This window comes from Physeter macrocephalus, chromosome 7 (genome assembly GCF_002837175.3).
Source record: "Physeter macrocephalus isolate SW-GA chromosome 7, ASM283717v5, whole genome shotgun sequence".
In the NCBI taxonomy this organism is placed as follows: domain Eukaryota; kingdom Metazoa; phylum Chordata; class Mammalia; order Artiodactyla; family Physeteridae; genus Physeter; species Physeter macrocephalus.
Genome location: NC_041220.1, coordinates 90,886,192 through 90,914,097, shown reverse-complemented (window position 1 = coordinate 90,914,097; position 27,906 = coordinate 90,886,192). Strand labels below are relative to the sequence as shown.

General features: G+C 38.8%; 1 protein-coding gene across 5 annotated transcripts in view; it reads left to right on the top strand.

Annotated features, from left to right (window-relative positions):
• The window catches only part of STIM2 (stromal interaction molecule 2), a 170,656-nt gene that overhangs the window by 65,492 nt on the left and 77,258 nt on the right, over nucleotides 1–27,906 (top strand). The window lies entirely within an intron of this gene.

Genomic DNA, 27,906 nt, shown 5'->3' with positions numbered 1-27,906 from the left:
AGCATGTGGGATCTTCCCGGACCGGGGCACGAACCTGTGTCCCCTGCATTGGCAGGCGGACTCTCAACCACTGCGCCACCAGGGAAGCCCAATTTTTCTCTTTACATTTTAATTTTACCCTTTGTATTTGCATGGTTTTTCTTTTTCCTTTTTTTTTTCACATCTATACAAGTCTTCTCAGTTTTATAAGAATTCCCAGTCTTGTGTACTTGGGTTTCTCAAACATATATCCTGTTCTGACTATGTCAGTTATCTATTGCTGCTTTACAAACCACCACAAAATTTAGTGGCCTAAAACAACAACATTTTGTTATTTCTTCTGATCCTCTGGGTTGACTGGGCTTTTCTGAGCACTTTTTCTGTTCCCGTAGTTGTGGCCCGAGGTCACTGTGGCAGTTGCATTCAGTTGCCAGCTCTGTTGGCCTGGAATATCTCAGATGACCTCTTTTCCATCAGAGTCTCTCTCCATCCAGTCTCTCATCATTCAAGAGTGTAGCTCAAGCTTCCTTACAGCATGGCAGCCAGCTTCCAGGTGGCAGTGTTCCAAGAAAACAAGTTCCCATGTGAAAGTGCTTATCATGCCCCTGCTTGCCAATGCCTGTTAATATCAAATTGGCTTAAAGCAAGTTATTTGGCTGAGCTCAGAGTCTGTGTGGGAAAGGATTATACAAGGATATGAATACCAGGAGATGTGGTTTACTGGGGATCCACCAATGTCCTAATCTACTGTACTCACCGTACAAATTAATAGTGCTTTATTTCTTAAGCATTCTCATCTTACCCCTGTCTAGTGTCCCTTTTAGGTTTCTTCTTAGAGGTTGTTTTCTTTATCTGACTATGGTCTCATTCTAACCAAATTCCCTGGTCATTTTTTACTTCTTTTCACCCTTTTTGTTGTATTTGTCACTGTTGAGATGCTTCTCTTTTAGTTTACATAATACTAAATTACACTATTTTCTACATTATTATCTTATGTTGTATAACAGTGACATCCTCTCATCTTATTTTTATCTAATCACATTGTTATGTAACAGAAACATTCTCTAAAGATCAACTTTTGACCTGCTGTACAAAACATTTACCTTGAGAATGCTCATCCATTTTTAGGTTACTCCTGATTCCTCCATCTCTAAGCCAGTCCAGATTCTGAACTACATATATTGCTTTCTGCCTGACATCCTTTGAGGGCTCTTTTGTTTTCAGCTTAGTTTATCTAAAGCAAAATCCCAGATCTTCTCTTTGAAATCCCTCACTGTTCAATGGCAATTGTGGGCATACTTCTCCTCAGTTTTTACTCTTTTATTTTATTTTTTTAAAGTTTATTTATTTTTAATTTTTGGCTGCGTTGGGTCTTTGTTGCTATGCACGGGCTTTCTCTAGTTGTGGTGAACGGGGGCTACTCTTCATTGCAGCGCATGGGCTTTTCATTGCGGTGGCTTCTGTTGTTGCGGAGCACAGGCTCTAGGTGCGTGGACTTCAGTAGTTGTGGCACATGGGCTCAGTAGTTGTGGCTTGCGGCTCACGGGCTCTAGAGCGCAGGCTGAGTAGTTGTGGTGCATGGACTTCGTTACTCTGTGTCATGTGGTATCTTCCTGGACCAGGGCTTGAACCATGTCCCCTGCGTTGGCAGGTGGATTCTTAACCTCTGCGCCACTAAGGAAGTACCAGTTTTTACTCTTTTAAATTAGGAGTTGGCAGACTTTTTCTGTAAAGGGCCAAATTATGGGTTGAAATATGTTCCCCCCCCCAAAAAAAATTTGAAGTCCTGACCCCCAGTACCTCATAATGTGACCTTATTTGGAAATAGGTTCATTTCAGATGTAGTTATTTAAGAGAGGAGAACACTATGTGGACAGACAGACACAGGGGAGAAGATGATCATGTGACAGTGGATGCAGAGATTGGAGTTATGCAGCTACAAGTCAAGGAATGACAAGGATTGCTGGTGGCACCAAAAGCCAAGAGAAAGGCATGAAACAGATTCTCCCTTAGAGCCTTTCAGAGAGCATGGCCCTGCTGATACTTTATTTAGATTTATAGCCTCCAGACCCGTGAAAGAATAAATTTCTGTTAGTTTAAGCCACTCAGTTTATGGTACTTTGTTACAGCAGCCATAGGAAACGAATATAGGCCAGCTAGTAAATAGTTTAGATTTGTGTGAGCCGTATGATCTCTGTTGGCTCTACTTAACTCTCCCATTGTAGTGCCAAGCAGCCATAGACAGTATATGAACTAATGGTCATGGCTGTGTTCCAGTAAAACTTTGTTTGCAGACAGGCATCGGTCTGTAGTGTGCCAACCCCTGCTATAAATAAAATTTTGTGTTCTTAGAATTTATTCCTTTTTCTTCCTTTTTCACTTACCTGTTTTAGTTATTTACTTATTCCATTTTAATCTAGGTATTTATTATCTTATGCCTAGATTATTACCTCTAAATTTTTCCTCTCTAATCATCATGCATATCACTTTGAGAGTGTCTTTCTGTAGCTAAGAAATTTAACAGTGATTTCTTAGTACTTATTAGATCAGATATTAACTCTTTAGTCTTTTTTTTTTTTTTTAACTATTTCTGTATCAGGTGATTCATGCTTACCGAGATAATCTCTTCTCATTGTGGTTGAATCATTTTAATTAGAGTTCAGTTCTATTAATACCAAAATCATGGCTTTCAGTTCAAAATAGTCAAATTTATTTCTTTCATTTTTAGAACTGCCGATGACAGGATAGTCCTATTTTACATTGTTTCCAACTTAAAGAGTATTTGAAGTATGTAAATATATTCTGTTGGTCGTAAAGTAGAGTAAATGAAATGAAGTTGATGATTATTAGGAGTTTTACTTACTGGAATATAACAAAGTAGTTGTCATTTATTGAGGGTCACTTTATTATACTGAGTAATTCATTCTCTCAACATCACCATTCCTTCTCTTTCTTCCAGTACAAACACACACATACACACAATAAAATCAAGCTATAAAACTACTTTTTAGAAGTAATACTCTGAATTATTAGTGAAGAATTGTTCTTTCTAATCCTCCCAAGATTGTCTAAGTTGTTTACTTAGTTGCTAATATAGTTGCTTAAGATTTTGCATATCAGATATTCTAACATAAATTCCATTTACTCCATAAATTATTACTATCCATATGAATTATGGAGTCAGTAGAATTTTATGTTCATATATTTGATACTCTTTGTAGAGGAAATTATTCTCTAGACTAAATAGATTTCCTGAAATTATTGTTGTACTTTTTCTTAATCATTTACAGTGTTAGTTTGATCAAATTCAATGTCAACTCAGAGAGAGGGTAGTCTTTAGTAGATGAGTACTCTGTGCAGTTTTATAATTCTGTTCATCAATTAGATTGGAGATAATTTACAACACTAATTCTTGTACTGTGTTGAAAGGTTATAGTTTTAAGTTACTACACTGATGGTGCTAAGTTTTCCTTTGATTTTGGTATTTCTGAGGAACTAATCATTGCTTAGCATTGTTTTAGGTTAAGAAATATATTAATTCAGAGGGATTATTATTTTTTTTATAATTCAATTTATTTTTTTTGGCTGTGGTGGGTCTTTGTTGCTGCGCGCAGGCTTTCTCTAGTTGAGGCGAGTGGGGGCTACTCTTTGTTGCAGCGCAGGGGCTTCTCTGCGGTGGCTTCTCTTGTTGTGGAGCATGGGCTCTAGGCACACGGGCTTCAGTAGTTGTGGCTTGCGGGCTCTAGAGCGCAGGGTCAGTAGTTGTGGTGCATGGGTTTAGTTGCTCTGCCACATGTGGGATCTTCCTGGACCAGGGCTCGAACCTGTGTCCCCTGCATTGGCAGGTGGATATGGTTAATTTGAAGAGTTTTAGTATTATAAAATATTTGAAAAGATTGGTGTGCACTTTCACTTTTTAAAGCTGGAATAGTTTTAGGTAGCCACATTTCAGAAGTTACAAATTAACTTATTAAGATTGGTTAATTCTGAGCCTAGAATAAGGCTAGATTCTTTATATTAAAAATCTACATAATAAAATTACTTTTGTTATTAATTGACATATCAAGTTATAAATATTACTACTCTGGGGTGTTTTCTGACACCAACCAGTTCTTCAGTTTTCCAACACCAACTGCATTTCCAACAATTCAATTCAATTCTGATGCTCTCTCCCTGATCCCACAAGTTAAAGGGCTCAGTCCCATAATACTGCCCTCACCTCAGAGCCCAGTCACAAGTCTCTGGTTATGTTTTTGAACTTCTGACTGACTGGCGATAAATCTGGGGTTCCCATGGCTCCTTCCTCAGGTTTGAACATTTGCTGGGTATGTATCTGAAAAAAACAAAAAACCACGAATTCAAAAAGATACATGCACCCCAGTGTTCATAGCAGCATTGTTTACAATTGCCAAGATATGGAAGCAACCTAAACATCCATCAGCAGATGAGTAGGTAAAGAAGATGTGGTACATAAATATAGTGGAATACTACTCAGCCATAAAAAGAATGAAATTTTGCCATTTGCAGCAACATGGATAGACTTGGAGGGGTGTTAGGCTAAGTGAAATAAGCCAGACAGAGAAAGAAAAATACTGTTTGATAGCACTTATATGTGGAATCTAAAAAATAAACTAGTGAATAATACAAAAAAAGAAGCAGACTCACAGATATAGAGAACAAACTAGTGGTTACCAGTGGGGAGAGGGAAGAGGGGAGGGGCAATATAGGGGTAGGAGATTAAGAGGTACAAGCTATTATATATAAAATAAATAAGCCACTGTATAACACAGGGAATATAGCCAATATTTCATACTAACTATAGAGTATAACCTTTACAAATTGTAAATCACCATATTGTACACCTGTAACTTATATAATATTGTACATCAACTGTACTTCAGTAAAAAAAAAAAAGATTTGCTGGGTTGGCTCACAGAACTCAGGAGAACACTTTACTTATGTTTACTGGTTTATTAAAAAGGATATAACTCTGGAACAGCCAAGTGCTGTATAGGTATAGGACAAGGTATGGTAGAAGGCTCATGGAGCTTCCATGCCCCCTGTGGGCATGCCACCCTCCCAGCACCTCCCACACCTTGATATATTCACCAACCTGGAAGCTCTCTGAATCTCTAAGTTCAAGAGTTTTTACAGAGCTCAGTTTTCCCAGAGGTCAGGTAACTGGGACTGAAATTTCCAATTCTCTGATCACTTGGTCTTTCTGGTGATCAGCCCCATCCTGAGGCTATCTAGGGGCCCCACCCTTAGTCATCTCATTAGCATGAACTCAGGGGTGATGAAAGGAGGAAAGGACACTCTATCACTGAGGAAATTCCAAGACTTTTAAGAGCTCTGTGCTAGGAACCAGGGATAAAGACCAAATATATTTCTTCTTATATCACAATTAAAAAAAATTTAAATATGGAAAAAATAGCAAAAATTCATATTTTTTAATTATTAAAAATACCTTCAAGAGAAGGATCTGTTGCAATTGTGTATAATATACAGACAGAGAGGTATTAAGTAAGCTTATGCAGATATTTGACAGCCTATTTGAATGTATTTGATTGCATAATTCCTAGAATTACAAGTTATTTTAATCTTTTTACCTCATCATCAGATAGTAAATGCTCAAACGTGTGAAATATTATCATTATCACTGTGCCAAACAAAGTAAGCACGCATGGCTGTATAATTTATACTTCAATGGAATTCTTATTGAGTCTTTTAAATTTTAGTGGAATTCCAAATATTTTGTAATAAAAAAATAATAACTTTATGTTAAAAAGTAAAACTTATGTTAAAAGAACTTAGAATTCTATCAGTATAATATGTGAACTTTAATGTTTAAAAACAGAAGATATCTTTCTCTTTGTATTTCTTTGAGTATTTAAAAGCAAATATAGTATGCTTCTATTTTTTTTTTTTGCGGTACGCGGGCCTCTCACTGTTGTGGTCTCTCCCATTGCGGAGCACAGGCTCCAGATGCGCAGGCTCAGCGGCCATGGCTCACGGGCCCAGCCGCTCCGCGGCATGTGGGATCTTCCTGGACCGGGGCACGAACCCGTTTCTCCTGCATCGGCAGGTGGACTCTCAACCACTGTGCCACCAGGGAAGCCCTATGCTTCTATATTTTATTAGTACCCCAAAGAATCTAGAAATCCATTGTACAATACGGTAGCTACTAGCTATATTTGTCTATTGAGCGCTTAAAATTGAGGTGTGTTATATGTGTAAAATGCACTTCAAATTTTGAAGATTTACATAAATATTGAAATATTGATTACATGTTGGAAATGATTATATTATGGACATACTGGGTTACATGAAGTATAATATAAAATTAATTTCACTTGTTTCTTTTTACTTTTTAATGTGACTCCTAGGAAATTTTTAATCACATATGTAGATCACAGTTTATTTATATTGGACAGGACTGATCTTAGAGACTATAGTGTGTTGCAGGCTTTAAGAGGATGGGTTTTTAATTCTGTAGTTCTTGGACCAGTTTGGTGCCTTCAGTTCATTATTGCTACATCTTGATTTGTATTTCTTGTTAAAGTGTCTCTTTTTTAAAGAAGTGAGTATTAATACTGTTATAGGTCTGTAGTAGCCATCATTAGGAAACTTCATGAGTTTAATTTAGCAAAATATTTAGCTTTTGAAAATGCTGGTTGGAAGCTTAATTTTTTTCTCTTTAGTACCTATTGTTTTTGGTCATATGAGAAAGCACTTACTTTTCTAGTTTATTCATTCATTTGATATTGAGCTAATATTTGAGGATCTATTCCATGCCAGATACTCAAATAGATCTTAAAATATATCAGGAAAAAAACAGACAAAATCTCATATAAATCTTCAAGCCCTTAGGCTAACATTCTGATGGGGCTTGTGACTAAACAAAACAAAACAAGACTAAACAAAAAACTAAATAAGCAGGGTAAGGGGGATCAGGACAGGTAGTTAATGGATGGCTGTAATTTTAAATAGGATGGTCATGGCAGGCCTCATTAAGAAGGTAACAAAGTGTGTACTGTTTGCAGTGTTTGGACAAGTAAGAGAATAAATATCTGGCAATTTTCCAGAGCTATTCTACAATTGAAATTGGAGGACTAGGGGTGTTTCAGATTAGGAACAGGATATACAGCTTTTGCTCTCTAGGTCATTGTCTTCTGATGCAAGATCTAGAAGATTAGATGTCAGTGTATGCTGAATTTGTGACCTGCTTAGATTGAGTTGTTGATTACACTTAAGTTTGCCTATTCTGTCAATATTGAAGATATTTTGGACAGTGTAGGTACTTGATTAGCAAATAATTTAAATGAGAGTATTGAATGGTTTTGTGGCCCTGAGCACAGCAGTAGGAGGCAGTGAGAACTGACATTGTTATTGCTTACTTCGTGACTGGAAGTTTTATTATAGTTCCTAGTGTGTATGAACTTTGTTTTCTGTTTTTATTTTCCCCCCCTTTTCTTTTATATTTTAAAAGGTTTCTTACCCTTTTTCTACTTTTTCTTCCTTTTTATCCATTCTTCCCATTCATTTATGTGATTCCAAATAGTTTTAGAGTGTTTGTTATCAGTTGGTTTTGTATACATATGTATATAAAACCAACTTTAAGGCCAACTTATGTGAAAATTCTGGTTGTACCTGGTATTTGTTTTTCTTATATTAGCTATTCTGCCTGAAAAACACCTTTGTCATCATTTCTCTGTACACTTCTCAGAAAACTTAGTTTTAACTGCACAGATGAATCTGTCTGAAACAAGGAGAGTCACTTAAGAAAATAGGCAAAAGTAGGGTTAGAAAAAAATAGTAGAAAATAAATTTTAAAAAAGGATCACTGAGTTTTGAATTACATGGAGTATTGTTTCTAAAGGAATAACTGTGTCTATTCTTTACTGAAGTTTTCTAAGTTAAAATTTCAACTTAGGTATTAGTTATCTATTATTGTGTAACAAATTCTTTCCAACTTAGTGGTTTACTAAGCCGCTCACGGTTTTATCATCTCATGGTTTCCGTGGGTTCGAAATCCAGGAGCAGCTTAGCTGGCTCTTCTGGCTCTGGGCCTCTCACTAGCTGCAGTTAAGATGTCAGCTGGTATTGCAGTCATCTCAAGTCCTGATTTGGGGAGGATCCACTTCAAGGCCTACTCACGTGGCTGTTGGCTCCACAGGTCCTCACTGGTTGCTGGTTGCAGATGTCGGTCCCCTGCCACATGCCCCTGTCCATAGGGCAGTGGTCTTCCCTGAGTGAGAGGGGCTGAAGGGGGTGGGGGGAGCATGGAGGGAGGGAGAGAGGAGAGAGAGAGAGAGGGAAAGGACAACATGGAAGTCAAAGTCTTTTTGTAACCTCATCTTGGGAGTGATGTTTCATCACTTTTTGCCATATTCTGTTTGTTGGAAGTGAGTTGCTAGGTCTAGCTGATACTCAACGGGAGGCAGTTACACAGGAGCACAAATAAGAGGATGTGGGGATCATTATGAGCCATTTTAGAGGCTGCTTACCGTGGTTTGATTTTGTACTCTGCTAGAGAGATTTGATGGGAAATTCTCAAGCCATGGTAAAGTATAAAAGCAGTAAAGTTATGTAACTTCCTTCAAAAGGCTTTGCTTTGGAAGTGACCCATAATAAGACTTTTCATGTTTATCTTTGTATTAGGATATGTTTAACATTTTAAAGCATGTTAAATTTGATTAAAATGATCTACTGAGTAGTACTTTACATGCACAAATGTACCGGTACAACTTATTTGACTGAAGGATCACTTGGCGTTCACCTGAAAGGACAGGCAGGGCAAAGGTAAGGTGAAGAGAGTAGGTGCTAAAGAATTCTTGCTGTTAAATTATAATTATTGAGGTATTTTCCTGTATACTGAAATTTTCATAGTTTCATAGTTCAATTAGTTAAAAACTTGATGCCATAAAAACAGGCTTTAATTCTTTCTGGAAAATAATAGCAATAAGCATACAACTAGAAGAGCAGAGAATGTTAATAGTTATTCCATAGAAAAAAGGGTTAGATGGCCAAAACTGGGAAATGATGAATTAATTTAGTTTTGTTACTGGAGGACTTCTTAAACTTGTATTTATGGATTTATATACTAAAATAACAGAAAACATTTATTTAGCATTTATCGTTTGTTCCACACTGTGAGCACTTTGCATACACTATGGAATGGACTCCTCATAGCAACCCTGTGAACTAAGAATATACCATAATTATCTATTTGCAGATAAGGAATAGGCTTAGAGAGATGAGGCAAATGCCCAGGGTCACCAGCTTATAAATGATAGAACAGACTGAACCCATGTTCTTGATTTCTAGTCTGTGTTGCTTTTCTGTGTTAATATATATCATTAATCTCCATCATTATGCCCTCCCTGATACAAATTATAAATAAATAGCTGTATATAAGTAGTATATAAAATATTTTTATTATATATACATTCTGTTATACCAGTGTTATGTCTTTTTTAAATGTTCATGAAAATATAAATTAAAAATGAGATAAAATTAAATATAAATGGAAGTTCTAATGTTTTCTCCCTCTAAAGAGGATTAGATTGTACATCCCTATGCGTCTGGGCAACCAAATTTGGAGACCACTGCTGTAATGAATTGTAAAGCAAGGTCTGTTATTAGACACATAGGCTTCATTCCATTTTTATAAGAACAGGCAACTGTTAGAATTTTTCAAAAAAGCAATTTCCAGAAACACTGATAATGTTAATATTCATCTCTAATATCCACATTCGTTGTATACAGGTCTCTACTCTACAGCATATCAACTACTGATATTCTTATGATGACCACTCTACCTTTCATGACTGAAATTAGCTCTGATACTGTGATATCTAGAAGAAATGATATTGTAAGGGTAAGAATGGAGGAAAGGTCACACGCATTTATACTAATTTAGAAAAAAAGGTAGGGAATGACTGAGGCAGAAAATTTAGATATCATTTTGATGAGAGAAGAAATGATTAAAATCTACACTTTATTTCCTTTGTTTGAAAAATACCTTTTTCTGTACATTTGCCTATGATTTTTAATTTTAGCTGCAAATTCTAAATTAAAAAATTTAATTTTTAAATTTAATTTTTATTTGGAATGTGTCTAATTATTGATCTGTAGAGCTCATAAAAGAAGTAATGATTTTGAACACCTTTAAATAGGAGTCTGTGCAAGAAACATCCTTCTCGGGCTTCCCTGGTGGCACAGTGGTTAAGAATCCGCCTGCCAATGCGCAGGGGACACGGGTTCGAGCCCTGGTCCGGGAAGATCCCACATGCCGCAGAGCAACTAAGCCTGTGCGCCACAACTACTGAGCCTGTGCTCTAGAGCCCACGAGCCACAACTACTGAAACCCGCGTGCCTAGAGCCCGTGCTCTGCAACAAGAGAAGCCACTGCAATGAGACACCTGCGCACGAAGAGTAGCCCCCGCTCGCCGCAGCTAGAGAAAGCCCGCGCGCAGCAACGAAGACCCAACGCAGCCAAAATTTAAAAAAAGAAAAGAAACATCCTTCTCTTACCTAGGAGGAAGTCATCTCCTGGGGTTTGCGTACAGTATTTTGATACTCTGCAGCACATCAAAATCTGTTAAGTACCTAATATCTGTTTGTCACTTTGCTTATTACCTCTTCTCTGTTTGCATGTTCTTCACTATGGCTGGAGCTATTCAGAATAATGTGGAGGCTGTATACATGTTTGGGAAGTAAGGCAGAAATAAGGTTGGGGCACTCTTCCATTCAATACTTTGCATTTAGCCTACAGAATGAGGAAAGAAAGGCAGTGAACCCGTAAGACAGAGTGGATTACTGCAGCCAAATCTTTGGGCCTCAAGGGAGAGAAGTGGATGAAAAAGAAGTTTTGAAAGATTGCTCTAAGGAATAAATCAAAGTGTGCTTCTGGGACAAGCAGCAACTTGTTAGAATTACAAATTTTCAGGCCCCCTCCCAGCCCTACTGAATCAGAAACTTGGGGGTGGGGCCTAGAAATCTGTTTTAACAAGTCCTTCCATGATTCTGATGCCTGCTTTGTACTTTAATAAATTTTAACAGCTGTTTTTGCATTATACTTTTGTAAGTTTTTATAATCTCAGGCATTATATTTGGCTACTGTGATGGTCTTGCAAAAGACATTTTTTCCTGCCCCGTACTTTGCGATTTCACGTTGGTCAAGTTCCACCTTAAAGAGATCATGGGCTTGCAGTTACTATAAAGCAGGGCTATATGTGTATTTTTCTGGGTAGAAGATTCTTTGCTTTTGTTAAAGTAAGATGGTTCTGTAGCCTAGAATGATTAAGAACCACTGTATAAGTTAATGGGATGTATCTTAAGAAAATATCTCATTTTATAGTTATATAAGCATAACTAGAATATTTCTTAAGTTCTACATTTTCTATCCTGCCTCAGCATTTATTTACTTGAGTACCTGGGCTCTTATGTCTCCCCCTGACAATTATAGTACCTATTTACTAGACTTCCTCCTCTTATCTCTTTCTTTTCCAATTCATTTACCAGCTGCTGTTGTTATCTTTCTCTTTATAGATATTTGATAAGAACTAATTCTCCTAGAGTATTTCAATTCATATACATCCATCTCTTTCAAAGCAACCACCGTAGAAACCAGAAGTCTTTCTCTTTTCTTACCATCTAGACTGTCTCACCTCTACCTCTTCAATCTCTTCTTGATGATTCCTTAGTCATGGGTCATTCCAGAGCACCATTGGTACTATATAGTTCAGTTATATATAGATTAAATATTAGGCTTTTGTTGTAGGAACTTAAATACCACAACAGTTTCTGTAGAAAGATGTGTTTCAAATGGCAAATAAATGCTCTTAAATGCAACTGGCTTAACTGGGAATGAATAGTCTATGGTTATGAGTTCTGTCTATAAAGAGCCAAAAAACTTCTGAATTATTTTATGGCCATGAAACATTCAACCCAGGACCTTCTGCCTCTTTCTGGGAATTACCACAACCCCTGCTTCAACTGGTACATATTTTAGCCCCTTCCTCTGAATTATATCTGCTTTTCTTAGTCATACCAAATAATAATCATTAAAAAATACCATTTCCCATTCCTGTTCCATTAATTTTTAATTTACCTTACAAAGAGTTTCGTATTAAATACTGTTATAGGCTGGAAGAGGGGCAGAGGCGTGGGAGTGTGCATCAGGACCTGCATGTGTACTCCTTCGGTTCCAGCCCGACTGTACCGCCGGCCCTGCTCTTTCCTCCCCCTCCTTTCCTGGGCATTTTTAGCATCACAGCATGGCATTGCATTTATGTAATTCTTTTTTTTTTTTGAGAGTTTAGCACGCTTCACATATTGTTTCATATTGTAAAAGGTCTCTGAGTTCGGGTGGGTACAGAACCTATTTATTCCCATTTCACAAATGAATTAAATAAAATTGTACCTTTACTATAACATTAACTCCATCTGCCTTATATTGTGATTATAGATAGGATGACCATATAATTCATCATCCAAACTGGAATACTTTTGAGAGTGAAAGAGGGTGCTGTTAGTAATTATACCAGGACAGCAGGTATAAGTGAGGAGTAATCCTGGCAAATGGGGCTGTATAAATTACCTTGCTATGTGTCTTATCACAGTCTGCTTTCTGTTGTACTGCTTATCTTTATCTTTGTTTTGCTCCTTTACTAAGTTGTTATTAAATTGATCTAAGTTTATGCCAAGGTTTGTTCTGTTAGTAAAGCTTGGTTGGATCTATTTCAGTTTAGTTTATCGTCTTATTAGTCTTTTTGCATGGTATAGTTTGTTTTCTAGTAACATGACAGAGATTCGGGCATTTTTCTATTCCTTTTACTTAGAGTTAAGTGATATTTTTCCTGTCTCCCTTTTCTTTAGAAATACTATAACTTAACAATATTTTCTTTATTAACTTAAAATAATACTCATTGACCCTTTCATTGATTTTTACAATTTCCTTTTTTTTAGTAGTAAGTTTTCTGGCTTTCCCTAATTTTCATATCTGAAGAATGTAGTCTGACTTTTCCTATGGACCTATTCAGTGGTCAGCCTGCTGGCAGAAGGGAGCAGAAGAAAGAAGTGGATTGGTTGTGTCAAGGTAACCTTCTTTCAGGGGACAGTTGTGGGTCTGTTGGGCAGCTTACCTCAGTAGTGCTGACCAAGTGATTTCTGATTGACTGGTTTAAGGTTCCGTTCTTGGGAGAGGCCAAAACTGTAATTAAATTAAGTATTGTCTTGGTTTGGTGATGTGGGGCTTACCGTTAGTGACTCCATTATGGGCCTGTTTTTAACAGTTCCCCCCTTTTGATCATGACTCTCAGCCTGAGAGGTATGATCAAAATTTAAGGCATTAGTGCCACTGCCAGCTACTGCTCTGAAGTTCTTGCAGTTTTTACTGATCCTCTGTGGTATTCACAGGTCATGACTTCAGGTTCACATTTTTTAAGTTGGTCATTCTCTTCATTCCTTTCTGATATTCCAGTCATAGGGAGATCATTTGTTTGATGGTTAGGGGCTGCAAACATGCACTTAAAGCTTTTGAGAGAATACAGCATACCAGGGAGACTATTGAATTGTGGTTATTATAAGCAGGAAAATTCTTAATATCTGGAGTGCATTTTGGAGCCATGGTCCCCAAGACCAAAACCACTCAAATTCAAGTAAGTCAAAGAAAGACCCTGTTGAAGGAGTCACTTTCTTAAGCCAAGTGGCTTGTTCAGTGATCTTACATAACTGAGTTTCAGCTTCCTCAGAAGTGTTAATCCAGGTGCAGCAGGTGGTGTTGGCCACAGCACAGGCACCTTCTTGCTCAGCTAAAAGATAATCAAAGGCTATCCCATTACCAAGAACAACTTTGGCCAGAGAGTTGAGGATTTTTGTTGGACAGCTATTGCTTTTGCAGCGGATTCTGTAATATCTTCAAGAATTAAGGAGAGGTTCCTGATCATAACCTCATTTGTACTCACTCCTAACCAGAGAAGTAGAGACCTGCCAAAGGAAGCAAATCCTGAATCATGAATGCCTCCTGTTAGGTCCCTTCTAACTTGTTGATATAAATTCAGGGGAGTTGACCAGTGAGGTGTCTCACTTTGTGGACAGTTAGGAATGCAGTTAGATCACCCAAGAGGCATTGCTCAGTTATGTGCCAGCCATCTAGGCATAAATAGGTCCAAGGAGAATGATAACCACCATAGACAAAGATAAATCCTGTCAGGGCACAAACTACTCTTGCCAAGCTGGTACTCTTAATGGGTTCCTTCACAGGGATGGTTGGATTTGCCTCTTCCAAGCCATGGGTCAGTTAGGTTTTCAGTGCATTTGGGAAGTAAATCTCCTAGCCTGAAATTTAAAAAAAAAAAAAAAAAAAAAAGTTCTAAATTCCTTGCAAAGATGGGTGCTGCTGGTGAGATCTTTTCGTAATTGGGGGCAGATCCAATTTAGATATAATCATAAGAATGTGGGGTACAAATGTACCATGATTTATGTAGGCATTTGTGTCTAATTGGGAAAGTACAGTTATATTTGGAGAAAGGTTAAAACAAGGCAATGGATATTCTGTCTCTAAAAGTCGGGACTCTGTAAGTGACTTCCAACGGGGTTTGATTGTAGTTCATTTGTTCGTTTGTTCTTCCCTCCCTCCCTCCCTCCCTTCCTTCCTTCTTTATAGTTTATGGTGACATTGGGAATAGAAGAAAAATTGGTCACAGGGAGGACCAGGGGGTCTCTAGCATATGGATAAATTGGAGTATTTGATAAGAAATCTAGCAGTTTGAAAGGTTACCTCTCTTAGCAGTGGCTTGGGAGATACAGATGAGGCATTATCTTCCCAGGCCAATACCAGAGTAAAGGAAAGAAAGAGAAGAAGAAAGCATTTCATGTTTAGCCTAAAGCATGAAGTCTTGACCCAGCATCTTGGGTGGAAGCAGTCTACTTCGATGTTGGCTACTTCTCTTCCTAGTCAGTTTGATTTGGACGTTTCTAGTGTTTGTACAGGACCAGATGTCAGGTGGAGCCTTCTTCAGCTGTGAAATGTGTACCCAAGTTTTAATGCCTTCTAGTTTCATAGTAGTGTCAGTGGTCAGAAGCACTTGGTAAGATCCATTCCAATGGGGCTCAAGGGTTGATGACATTTCCAGAATACCGATCACCAGACTTCAGACTGTGACCACCAGGATCCTTTGAATTGGGATCTGGGAAAGCTTTTTTAACCTGTTGATAATAGGCTTTAGCATAAGACATTAAAGACTTACAGTAGGTAGTCATATTAGCATGTGATAACAAGGGATCAAAAAGTTGTATACCAGTAGCTCATGTGAAGTGAGTTTGTTTCCTAAAAGGAGTACTGCCAACAGTCAGCAAGACCAAGAGGCGGTACCTTAGGCCAAGGGAGGCCAGTAGTTTCAGCAAGTTTTGCAATGTTTTTGTTAAGGCTTGTATGATTTGCCCAGTGAAGGGGGTTCCCTAATTACTGGAGGTTGTGGAAGGTATACCCAAATGGGAGACACGTTTTTCTAACAGTTTCTTTGTCACTGTGAGGGCATTAGCCGTGTGGCAAAGGAAGACTTCAACCCAGCCAGAAAACATACATAAAATAACAAGAACACATTGATAACTCATTCGAGGTGCAATTGAATGAAGTCCAGTTGCAGGTGCTCTAAGGGTCCAGAGGAATGAGGTTTGAAGCCTCTGGAGACAAAAATAGTTTTCCCAGGATGCAGACCTGACAGGTCAGACCTTTGTGGTAAACTGTTTTCATAGTTTTACAGAATTGTCCTCACTCACATTTTTTTTTTTTTTTTTGTGGTATGCGGGCCTCCCTCTGTTGTGGCCTCTCCCGTTGCGGAGCACAGGCTCCGGACGCGCAGGCCCAGCGGCCATGGCTCACGGGCCCAGCCGCTCCGCGGAACGTGGGATCTTCCCAGACCGGGGTGCGAACCCGGTTCCCCTGTATCGGCAGGCGGACGCACAACCACTGCGCCACCAGGGAAGCCCCTTCACTCACATTTATTCATAGTTTGAGTCATCTTAATTGCACCGTGGTGGGTAAAGGAATGTAAAAACTGAAAGATGGGGTTTGCCAGGGAGCCGGAAGAACCAAGTGGCCATCTTGGGTTTCCATAGCCCCAACTAGTCATTTAATTTGCACCCATTATTTGCCCATTGTGGTTTCTCTGATTCAGGAGCAGATTGTTGCCATGTTGCAACGACATCAGGATGGCAAAAGTATGGCAGCAAGGGGTCAGCTTTTGCAGGAGCAGAATGGACTTTATCCACATGTGCTGCAGTCTATAGATTACGTTGCTGCTGTCTGTGCAGGAATGTCAGCCAGGGCATTTCCCTGATAGCCAGGTTCAGTCCTTTTGGTATGAGCCTCAGTTCTGATACAGTTTCGGAAAGTAAGAGAATGGTAGTAAGAAGGTCATTTACGTGTTGTCCTTTTTTGGCTGAGTTGGGTCTTCGCTGCTGCGCGCAGGCTTTCTCTAGTTGCCGTGAGTGGGGGGTTACCCTTCGTTGTGGTGCGCGGGCTTCTCATTGGCGGTCGGTGGCTTCTCTTGTTGCTGAGCACGGGCTCCAGGCTCACGGGCTTCAGTAGTTGTGGCTCAGGGGCTTAGTTGCTCTACGGCAGGTGGGATCTTCCCGGAGCAGGGCTCGAACCCATGTCCCCTGCATTGGCAGGCGGATTCGTAACCACTGTGCCACCAGGGAAGTCCATGTGTTGTCCTTTTTTGATTGGAGTCTCAGTGGATGTAAGAAAGCCCCTTTATTTCCATGACATCCCCAAATCATAGATGACCCCAAAGGCCCATCAGCTGTCAGTATAAATATTAACAATTTGTCCTTCTGATAATTGGCATTCTCTGGTAAGGGCATGGAGCTCTGCTTGTTGGGCTGATTTAGCTTGTGGGAGGTTTCCCCTCTCAAGTAGCTCATGTCGAGTAGTAACAGCAGAGCAAGCTGGGAAATTCCCCTTTTCAATTTTACAGTATGACCTATCAACGAACAAAATTAGATGAGGATTAGTCAAAGGGGCAGCTCATAAATTGGTGTCACGAGATGGGATGTTATTATCTCACAGTCATGGGATTCACTCTGATCAGGCAGGATAGTAATGAAGCAGAATTAAGAACATTGCAACGTTTAAGAAACACATTAGGTGATGAAAGCAGAAGGCTGTCATAAGAGGTTAGACTGCAGAGAAATGCTTAGTCAATTCAGAATTAAGAAGACTTTGGACAGCGTGTGGAGTTTGTAAGGAAATATCATTTCCTAGGCTTCTGAGGCTTCTGCTAACTTTGCAGCTGCAGCTGTAGCCTGTAGCCTTAAGGCAGTTGGGTTAGGCACAAACAGCTGAATCGAGTTCTATGCTATAATAGGCAATAGGCCTGTGTTTATTGCTGTGGTCTCCCATGAGCATTCCCAGGGCTTGGTTATCTTGTTCATGCACAAATAAGGTGAAAGGCTTTGAATAGTTTGATAGCCGTAGGGCAGGTAGCTCTTGCAGCCCTTGTTTAAGTCTTAGGAAGGCCTGCTCTTGTTATCTTCCCAAAGAAGGGGTTCAAGGGCTGAATTTTTAGTAAGTTCATAGAGTGGGGAAGCTGATAGAGAAGAATTAGGAACCCATAGTCTACAATAGCCAGGCAGACCTTGGAATCCACGAAGCTGTTGCTTAGCTGTGGGCCTAGGAAATTCTTGGATTAATTTAATTCTTTTTGGAGATAGCTAGATTCCTTTAGTGCTTAGATTATGACCTAGGTGATGAACAGTGTCTAAAGATAATTGTAATATTTCCTCAGAGACTTTGTTTTCAGCTAACTGTTGCAGCAAATTAATGGAATCCTTTATGGATGCCTCTTTGGTGACTGAACATAAAAAAAGGTCATCTGCATACTGTAGAAGGATTGATTTCCTGGTGAACTGGAGGGTACTTAAATTTTGGTGGAGCACTTGGGAGAAATGAGAAGGGACCTTAGTGAATCCTTGAGGTATGACTGTCCAGGTATATTGTTGATTGTTCCAAGTGAAGGCAAATAGTTATTGACTGTTAGAGTGGAGTCTACAGGGGTGCTGAAGAAGGGTGAATGTAGGTCCGCAACAGTCAACCATTTTGAGTCAGGTGGAACTTGTGACAAAAAGGTGTTTGAGTTTGGAACAACTGGGAAATGGGGAATAGCTTTCTTATTAATAGCTATCAAGTCGTGGGCTTATAACCATCCCTGCCTGTGAGTTTTACAGACTGGCGAGATCTGTGTGTTACAGGGGCTGGTTCAGGGAATGATTAGCCCTGGAGTGATTGGGTCTTCTATTATTGGTGTGAGGCCTTGTATGGCGTTGGGCTTTAATGGATATTGCGGCAATTTGGAAAGAAGTTTAGATATGTGTGTATCTGAATTTTTATAGGTTCTACACTTTTATTCTTCTAGTGTCAATATTAGAGGTAGCCCACAGATTTTTTTGTTAACTTTGATTAACTTAGGGCTTTTTTGCTGGAATTCTTTCTCTTCTGTATCAGGGACAGGTAGTAAGGAACGTAAAAGATCAGGTTCAGATTGGTCAGGAAATTCTAAGGTGAGGTCTCCATTGGAGGCAAAACGTATTAGCCCTTTCAATTTAGAAAGGGAGTTTTTACTGAATAGATTAATTGGAGCTGTATCACATAGCAAAAAAGGAATGTTTTTCAGGGAAAGGTCCCAGAGGCATCTGTACTGATTGAGATAGTAACTCTCTTTGGGTTTTATTAGATACACCCACTGTAGAAACTTCTTTTTCACTCTGAGTTATTTGTTGTTCTATGAGACTAGGGTTTAAAGTAGAGAGTGTAGCTCCAGTATCTACCAGAATTTGACAAGGTTTTCCATCTATTTTAATTTTAGTTTTTCCTCAGCTGTCTACAGGAATTACTGGTAGCAGTTTATTGGAGAATTCCAGAGTCTTGTCAGTTCTAGGAGGGGTCCATATGGGGGCCTTCCTTCTGGAGTACGCATGGGGGCATTGAAGCTGGTGATGAAGAATTTGCATAAAACCTTTGAGGACAGTCTTTTTTCTGGTGTACCAGTTGGTTACAAATGAAACACTGATTCCTGCGCCTGCATTTTGATGATGAACCCCTAGGAGGGTACAGTGGGGGGAGGCCCAGGTATCGTTTCTGGTTTCTGGCCTTGGAACTCTTGTAGCTGTAAGGCTCATAGCTTGGCAGACTTTTGTTTACAGTCTTATACCAAAGTTCTTTTCAGGTGCTCAGCTGTGGTCATGAGTTCAGTCATATCAGACCTGTGGCTTCCCATCCTATTTTCTGCCTTTTTATTAATCCACTAATCTCAGGAGATAATCCATTTACAAATAGGACAGCTAGAGCAGGTTAGGTGACATCATTTTTTGTATGGAACCTAGAATGCTGTAAGAAGAGAGGTTCCAGATGGGCTTTAACTCTGCCACAGATTCATCTTTCTTTTGTAGATGACCAATCAGTGCAGGCAGGGAAGACTAGGAATAACTTTGAAAAGATCGGTTGCTATTTTGTGAGCTTTTCCTGTTCCCTAAGGGAGAAGACCAAGTTGAAGAATGAGGATCTCAAATGTCACGCTCGGGGTTATGCCATTCTCCTTCTTGCGTGCAGTTTTGGACATCACCAAGTCCTATCAGCATGTGCACAAGCTGCCAAAGATCTGGCAGCACAAGGTCATAGACCCCATAAGAACTCTAAATTCTTCAGAAAACTTTTGGGGATTCCCCCCTGGGTTTGGAAAATTCTTTAGCAATGGCCCTTAATATGGTCTTTGACCGAGGAGTGAAAGATACCTGAAGAGGATTGCCTGCAGTCTCGGGTGGTCTTATTTTAAATGGTAACCGTTTAATAGTCTCCTCAGAGTGGAAAGGCAATTCAGATAGAGAATTAGAATGTGAGTACTCAGGAAAAGGAGACCAGAGGGCAGCAGTAGGAGTCATGTCAGTCTTATTGCCTTTTGTTTTAGGTACCTCTTGTCTATTTAATTTTTCATTAGCCTTTTGCAACAAATCTTTCAGTGAAGCTGTTTTGGGATCTTTAAGCCTTTTGAAGCCTTTTGCATACCAATTAAAATAGGTATCCTGTCTCTGTTGTTTGATTTGGGAACCCTTGCTTTCAAGTGTACTTCTTACATGAATGATCTTGTCTAATTGGAATGTTCCCCATAATGGCCGCTGTAATTCTGGGTTGTCTGCAGCTTCTGGGACCACAGTTCTTAGAAATAAAATGATCAGGTGTGCTGGAAGGTGGCACACTCAACTCTTTGGAACTTAAGGATTCCATTTCTCTAGCTAAGCTTTGGGTCTCATGGAGTCAAATTAATACCTAGGAGGGAGGCGCTATTGGGTTGGGGGTTGTGTGGTATTTTAGATACACCTCCTTGCATGGAAATTTGCTTGAGGTTGGCTAGTGACCCAATCTAACCTGTTCTGTGACCAACTTAAAATTTTAACACGGGAGTCTAGACTTAAGTGGTGAGTGCTTGAACAGCTTTTACATGCTCCACTCATGACCACCAATTTTGTGGCTTTGGCTTCTGAGATTACCATTAACATCAGTCTTTACCTCGTGTTCACATTAACAGAGACCAACAGTAACCTGGCCAAGAGAAGGCCTTGTGGGCACCACCAGCAATTCCCATTGTGGAACTGGGGAAAGGACTGAAACAGCAGACCCCAACAAATGGGGACTGTGGACTGGGATTCCAGTCAAATGGGGAACTATAGACTGAACCACCTGCAGTTCCCAATGTTGAATCTGAGGACTGAACCAAGGGCTAGGGGTTTAGGTTCCAAGTGGAACCGTCTGCTAGCTCAAGCTGACCTTCCCTGAACTGGAAAGCCAATTAGATCAGGAGTTTGATGCAAAGAGAGCAGAGCTTAGAACTGAGAGGAGCTTACCCACAGCTCTCGGAAACAGCAAGAAAGAGAACTCATAGGGTTCACAGGTACTAGTGCCTGTGTTTCTCGTTGTACCCAAAGCCATCAGAAGTTTCCTTTGGATCCCACTGCTGCCACCAATACTGTTAAAAAACAAAATTCAGGAAATTACCTGGGGGTCCAGGGGTTAGGACTGGGTGCTTTCACTCAGGGGCCTGGGTTCGATCCTTGGTCAGGGAACAAAGATCCTGCAAGCTGCTCAGTGTGGCCAAAAAACACAAAACAAAACAAAAACAAAATTCAACTGAGTAAATTTAAAAGATCTTACTGGCTTTATTCAACGATTCATGACTCGGGCAGCATCCCATCTAGCAGATAGAAAGGAGCCCCGAGGAGCTGTACAAAATGAAAGGCTTTCCTAGACAGAAGGGAGTGGAACAAGGAAGTTATACTAGCAACAAGCAGATTGGTTGTGCTGTGGCAAGGTCACCTTCCTTTAGGGGATGGCTGGAATCTATCAGGCAGATTATCTCACTAGTGCTGACCAGGTAATTCCTGATTTACTGGCTTAAGATTCCATTTCTGGGAGACGCCAGAACTGTAATTAAATATTAAGTCTTGGTTTGGCGATGTGGAGCTTAGCAGAAGTGACTCCATTTGGGGCCTGTTGTCTTATTTTTATCACAGTTCAGGTTTTCCTACTCCTGCACTGGTTCCCTCAGCGGTTTCTGCTCCTAAGTCTCTCTTCCAGTAAAGGTAAGCTGAGACTCCCAGTATTCGCTTGTCAGCTATCCAGGCTTAGGCGCAGCGGTTTGTTGTGTCTTCCGCACTCTTATAGATCTAAGAAGAGTATTTATTTTTTAGTCTGTTCAGCTTTTTATAGTGCTTTTTTGTTAGGATCGAGTGGCAACTTCCAAACTCCTTACATGTATAACTGGAAACCAGAAGTCTCTTCCATAAAATTTTTGTCTTTGGGCCTCTTTCCTTTCTTTCACTTTCTAGGAAGCTTTATTCAGGCACATAGCTTTAATTATCTGTGTATGTTCAGTTCTGACTTTTGTCCTGAATTCCATTCTCACATTTTGTCTGTTAGGATCTCCAACTCAATGTCCTAAATTCTAACAAAATACATTGCTTTCTCTCCTGGTTTCCTTTCTACATAGTCTCATGCTGAACCAATTATTGCCTTCCCTTAAAAAACTGTTTCCTGTTTCCCTTTAAATTTGTTATTTCTTGATGATATCACTCTTTTACCTGCAACTCAGGCTTAATGCTCCAGACTCATCTTTGTCCCTGAGTAGTTGTTCTCTACTTATTATTTGGTTTCTAATTTGTCTCACCATTGCTAGTCTTTTCCTCCTTTAAAATCCATTTTGACCATTATTACTTGATTAAAATATTTTAGAACATGCTATTTTGTTATTTTCTCCTCCTACTCAAAAACTTGTATTGGATATTCATAGTCCAGTGGTCTCAAACTTCAGTGTGCATCAGAATCACCTGGAGGACTTGTTAAAACACAGATGGCCAAGCCCATCTTCAGAGTTTCTGATTCAGTAGGTCTGGGATGAGACCCAAGAATTTGCCTTTCTAACATGTTCCTAGGTGACGCTGACATTGCTGGCCCAGTGACCACACTTTAAGAATCACTACCAAAGTCTACCAAATATAGTCTAGACTTCTTAATTTGTTATTCAAGGTCTTTTGCAATCTGTTTATAATCTACCCTTTTAGCCATTATCAATTGCTATGCAGCTTCTTTACACACTCTTTACTCTTGCTAAAGTGAACTGTTGACAGACAGGTCTCTGTACATATCCTGTATTCTCATGCCTACAGAGGCACTTCATTTATGATTTCTCAGTCTCTTCCTGTTCCATTTTGCATGTCAAATTATATCCATTTTTAAGGTTAATTTTAAGATTTAGCTAAAATAGGACTTCAGGGCTTCCCTGGTGGCACAGTGGTTGAGAATCTGCCTGCCAATGCAGGGGACATGGGTTTGAGCCCTGGTCTGGGAAGATCCCACATGCTGCGGAACAACTAAGCCTGTGCACCACAACTACTGAGCCTGTACTCTAGAGCCCACGAGCCACAACTACTGAAGGCGGCGCACCTAGAGCCCGTGCTCCGCAACAAGAGAAGCCACCGCAGTGAGAAGCTCGTGCACCACAATGAAGAGTAGCCCCCGCTCGGCACAACTAGAGAAAAGCCCGTGCGCAGCAACAAAGACCCAACGCAGCCAAAAAATAAGTAATTAAATTAAAAATAAATAAAAATAAAATAAAATAGGGTTTCGTCCATGTAAGTCTTTCCTGTTTTTTTTGGTATTTTTTTCTATCCTTTTAAGCCGGAGTAATCCCTTACATTGCACTGTGTTTTTCCCTTCTGGTATTTGTTGGCTTATAGTTTAGCTTGACCCTTATTTCATTTTATTTCCTTCTTTCAGTCAACTCTTTGTGTTTTCCCTATCCCACATTAGCATATGTGTGTTGATTGAAGGAAATTAAGCTCTTTCTGTAGGCTATAACAAGGAGGCCTAACAAGCCAATATTCCTTGAGTACCAGTATAGGATTGTCTTATTCAAAGAAATGGATTACAGTTACTACCCTGAGTCTCACTGATGGAAGTATTTTAAGCTCCTCTTCTATTCTCTTTTCTACAATTAAAAATCAACAAATGATAGAAAAAGACATTTAAAAATTACAGTATATGGCAAATTAATGGGATCTCTTAAAGGTTGGCTTTCTTAGTGATCCTGGGATATGAGCAGCAGTACGTTTAAAGTAAGTATATTTTTAGTGAGTAAAATTGTGCCTGTAAAAGACAATGAGTTTTCTAACATTCTTGTTGGTTTAAATATTTGAGGTATGTTTTACATTCATTTCAATGCAGAGATTTTAGCTATCAGTTTGATGGATTTTGACAAATGTATACACCCATGTATTTACCACCCCATTTGAGATACAGAACATTTTGCTTCTCAGATTTTGAAACTCTCACTTTCTTTTGTAGAAGACAATGAAGAGAAATCTTTGTGCTGCTTTAAATCTACTAAGTGTAATTGGTCAGTAATTTTCCTTTAACTCCCCATTGCTAGTTTATTTCCCATACTTTGTGGTATGTTTAAAATCTTATTCCAGTGATTGAATAACTAAACAAAGATATTAGGATTGGGGTAGGGAAGTTTTTTCCTCTCTCATTGTCAGAGCCACATAACATCTGGGGGCTCATCCACCAGTATTTGTGTCCATAAGCTCTATATTTTTCCTATTACTGTGGGTTGACTGTGCTCTTTGCAGAAATTGAATTCCTCCACCTGTGCACTCAATCTCATCTCCTCTTGGCCACTCTTTAGCAATTTTCCTCTCTTCTTCAACAACCATATTTTCCACTTTTCTACTGGATTTTTCTCATCTGACTCAAACCTGCAGTTACTTTCCCACCTTATAAACACAAGAGAATAAAAACTTCTCTTGATTCTACTTTTCCCTTTGGTTATTGCCCAATTCCTTTCTCCTTCCTTTACAACAAGATCCCACAAAAGGACTTGTGTATTATTTCTCTCATCTTGTTCTTTCTTCAACTCACTTAAGCTTTTGCCTCTTACTCACCAGAGATGTTCATGTTGCTATGCAGTGGTCAGTTATCAAGCTTTATATCACTTATCAGTATCATGATAAAATTAAACATGCTTTATTTTTAAACATGATGTTTTTCAGTTGCTTCCAGGAAACCACACTTTCTTTCTTTCTTTTTTTTCTCCCTACGCTTTGTTTATTTCCTTCTGTATTAGGTGCTTCTTTTCACTTTCTTTGCTGATTTCCTCTTCAGCTCCCTGCCCTCCTAATGTTGAAGTGCTCCTGAACTTAGTCTTTACACCTTTTGCCTATTTATACTTAACCACCTTAGTGATCTCATCTAATCTCAAGGCTTTCAAATATCTTCTTCTGATTGGAGTCCTGAGCTCTGGTTTTATATATACAACTGCATCAGCATCTTTATTTGGATGTTGAATAGTAAACTTAGATTTAAGTTGTTCAAAATTTAGCCCTAATTTTCTGCTTGACTCAAATCACCTCTCAGTTATCTTCATTTCTAGCAATGAAATTACTGTTTAAACAGTATATATAACAAACCTTGAGTGCCCCCCCCAAATTTGCATCATCTCTAATGTTTTGTGATTTTACCCACTGTTGCTAATCATATCTGAGATCCATTAATCTATTAGAGCTGCAAAATGCCAATATTTTAATGCCATTCTTCTTTCTTACTAGTTGGAATACTTCTTTAGTGAAAAATTTCAGTATATCTGTTATTGGGTTTCCTGTTTCTATGGTAAAGGCAGGATAAATCCTTGATTCTTTTCCTTTATTTATAGGTTTTCAAAATAACTAGTTGGTTTCCAAGGATTCAACAAAGGAGATAGAAGAATGTGTGTGTGTGTGTGTGTGTGTGTGTGTGTGTTTGTGTGTGTGTGTGTGTGTGTGTGTGTGTGTAGTATCATGAACTTATGGATCTAAATGAATTTCAGGCTATTATTGTTGTTGTTGTTTTTAATCTATTTTATTGTTTAAATTGTCCCGTATTTGTCCAGTGGAAGCTTATTTAAGCTTTCATTGGATCCTTTTGACCCAACTTGAGTAGTCTTTGATAGGTTTCTTGCTTTCTACTTTAATAAGATGTACCAGGCTCTCTTTATACATAGCTGGTCCCAGAGTTCCATTTTCTTTAGCCATTTCTTTTAGAAGACTTGATTGCTTTTATTGGAAAACAGTATCTGACAGACCATAATCAAGATGCTAGCAGTGCTGAGTTAGTCATTGTTTCTATGTCTTTTCAGTGGACAGAGCCAAGAAACATTTTATTGTTACTGTTTTTTTTTTCCTAAAGGTGATGCTCACTATGAATTCAGCTTGATACTTAAGATTCAAATTTAGTACTACAGGGTTTTTATTTAACTTTATTGATCTTACCCCTACAGTCACATTGAAACTCTTGGTGGTTAACAATACCAGCATAATTACTCATTAGAATTATCCCACAGTATGTACCCAACAGTCTCAGGATAACAATTCTAATATTAAGTCCAAGGTATGGTCACTAAAAATAGTTGAAGCCTTTTTTTCTTTTGGTTCTTGTTTTTGTTCACAGGGTATATCCTACTAGGGATATATGATTAAAATCATTGGAAGATGGTTCCTAATTATGTTGTTATACTACTAACTGGATATACAGTTAGGTTCATTTGTTTTATTTTACTTGTGATTCTTAGGAATTACATTTAAAAATTCATTTTTTCAATAATTATAAAAGACATTTATATGATTTCACAATTCTATCTGTAAAAAAAAGTATATGCAAAAAGTATAACTTCTGTCTCTGTGTCATAGATCATATTTCTTCCATTTCCTTTAAAGGAAACCTCCCCCCCACCGCCGAATTTATGGTTTACCTGTCCTTTAATTTTTTAAAAATAATAAGCAAATATTTACATATTTTATTATCTTCTTAAAAAATCAACCTTGTTTCAAGTAACAATGTACTTTTAATTTTACTTATTAATTTCTGGGTTCCCCATGCGAGGAAGTATATTCTTTGAGGGTAGGGATTTTTGTTTGTTTGTTTGTTTTAAATAAGTAAATTTGTTTATTTATTTTTGGCTGCGTTGGGTCTCCGTTGCTATGTGCGGGCTTTCTCTAGTTTTGGCGAGTGGGGGCTATCTTTGTTGCAGTGCGTTGGCTTCTCATTGCGGTGGCTTCTCTTGTTGCCGAGCACAGGCTCTAGGTGTGGGCTTCAGTAGTTGTGGCATGTGGGCTCAGTAGTTGTGGTGCACGGGTTTAGCTGCTCCGCAGCATGTGGGATCTTCCCGGACCAGGGCTCGAACTCATGTCCCCTGCATTGGCAGGTGGATTCTTAACCACTGTGCCACCAGGGAAGTCCCTTGTTTGTTTCATACTGTATATTCTCACAGCTCAGAACAAAGTCCAGTTCATAATAGATACTCATTAAATATTTATATGAATAATTGATGCATTGTGCTTTCATGGTGTTTTATCTTAATGCAAATTAAAATTTCTGTGTTTATTAAAATATAATGCATTAGGATTCTTCAGTATATGCAAATCAATCAACGTGATACACCATATTAACAAATTGAAGGATAAAAACCACATGATAATCTCAATAGATGCAGAAAAAGCTTTCAACAAAATTTAACACTCATTTTTGATAAAAACTCTCCAGAAAGTAGGCATAGAAGTAACTTATTACCTCAGCATAATATATTAAGGCCATATATGACAAACCCACAGCCAACATCGTTCTCAGTGGTGAAAAACTGAAACCATTTCTTCTAAGATCAGGAACAAGACAAGGATGTCCACTCTCACCACTATTATTCAACATAGTTTTGGAAGTGTAGCCATGGCAATCAGAGAAGAAAAAGAAATAAAGGAATCCAAATTGGAAAAGGAGAAGTAAAACTGTCACTGTTTGCAGATGACATGATACTATACATAGAGAATCCTAACGATGCTACCAGTAAACTACTAGAGCCAATCAGTGAATTTGGTAAAGTAGCAGGATAAAAAATTAATGCACAGAAATCTCTTGCATTCCTATGGACTAATGATGAAACATCTGAAAGAGAAATTAAGGAAACTGTCCCATTTACCATTTGCCATTGCAAAAAAAGAATAAAATACCTAGGAATAAATCTACCTGAGGAGACAAAAGACCTCTATGCAGAAAACTGTAAGACACTGATGAAAGAAATTAAAGATTATACAAACAGATGGAGAGATGTACCATGTTCTTGGAAGAATCAACATTGTGAAAATGACTGTACTACCCAAAGCAATCTACAGATTCAATGCAATCCCGGTCAAACTACCAATGGCACTCTTCACTGAACTAGAACAAAAAAGTTCACAATTTGTGTGGAAACACAAAAGACCGTGAATAGCCAAAGCAATCTTGAGAAAGAAAAATGGAGCTGGAGGAATCAGGCTCCCTGACCTCAGACTATACTACAAGGC